Source organism: Herpailurus yagouaroundi, unplaced genomic scaffold (genome assembly GCF_014898765.1).
Source record: "Herpailurus yagouaroundi ecotype Mexico unplaced genomic scaffold, PumYag 67896, whole genome shotgun sequence".
NCBI lineage: Eukaryota > Metazoa > Chordata > Mammalia > Carnivora > Felidae > Herpailurus > Herpailurus yagouaroundi.
Genome location: NW_024420686.1, coordinates 1 through 1150, shown reverse-complemented (window position 1 = coordinate 1150; position 1150 = coordinate 1). Strand labels below are relative to the sequence as shown.

Here is a 1150-nt window from a genome sequence, read left to right as displayed (position 1 = left end):
GAGATTTTTCGGATGAAAATTAATCACCCGCAGTCTCCAACGCAGTCACGCACTTAGTGCCCTCAAATGGGAATCCTTTCGAAGGAGCGTCCAAGAGGTAGAAAACAAACCCGGATCAACAGTTCCCAGAGTCTTCAGTTCTTTTCCCCTTATTAAAAGTCTACTTTTCGGGCTAACACCTGTTGGGGCGCACTGCCAGGCACGCGGCATCCTCGCCGGAACGGCCGGCCACGCGCCCGCGGGACGCGCGCAGGCGGCGGCGGCTGATGACCTGAACCCACGCGTTTACAGCAGCTCCACGCGGGTCCACGCGGGTTCCTCCCTACCAGCCTCCACCTTTATTCAGGCTCAAGGGTGTCTGCAAGGCCCCGCGACTGCTGTCCTCCCGAGACACTTTGGTGTCTCGATCCTCGCTCTGCACTGAGACGTGGCCCGGCGGCCAACCCAAGGCCCAGCACGGGCATCGGTGACCTGGTGGCTCTTTGGGTTCCGCGGCTCCCCCAGGGCGAGGCTGAAGGTAACTGTGGTCTTAGATCCAAAGAGTCTAAACCGCAGACCCCGCGGTGTCACCTGCGGGGGGCGGGGGGAAGAAAGGTACCAACCCGGGAGCGAGCTGGTCGCCGCGCGGCACGCCAAATGCACTTACGCATTTAGGCACAACCCCAGTGTAGGTCGACTGCTTAGTCAAGCTTTCTGCTCAGAAGCCACCCTGCGGAGTTTGGTTCTCATTTTCCTACTCCTGGAAGCCAGAATCACGAGATGCTCGGACTTGCCTTGTGCAACAGGTAAAACAAAGAGGAGGCGCGGCCAAAAGGAAAGCAGGGCAGGATGCATTGGCCGGGAATCGAACCCGGGTCTCCCGCGTGGGAGGCGAGAATTCTACCACTGAACCACCAATGCTTCGCTCTGGGCCGGGTGCGTGATGGGTCTGTGGAAACAACCTCCAGAGCGACTCCCAGCTAGGGCGCCGGGCGATTTCAAAGGTTCCAGAACAGGTTTACGCGGTCGTCTTTGCAGCACGGAGCTAACTCACCCACAGGCACTCGAAGCAAAGGCTTCAGAAGGAGACTTCCATCCAACACAATTTCAAAATAAACTGTTTCGTCGGCTCACACCACAACTCTGAGAAAGGCTCTTCCCGACTGGCCAA

The 1150-nt window shown here is 58.3% G+C and overlaps 1 non-coding gene across 1 annotated transcript; it reads right to left on the bottom strand.

Annotated features, from left to right (window-relative positions):
• Positions 1 to 829: 829 nt before the first annotated feature.
• TRNAG-CCC (transfer RNA glycine (anticodon CCC)) lies at positions 830 to 900 on the bottom strand. Its single transcript has one exon. It is a non-coding gene; the product is annotated as a tRNA-Gly (tRNA).
• Between the last annotated feature and the right edge of the window lie 250 nt (positions 901 to 1150).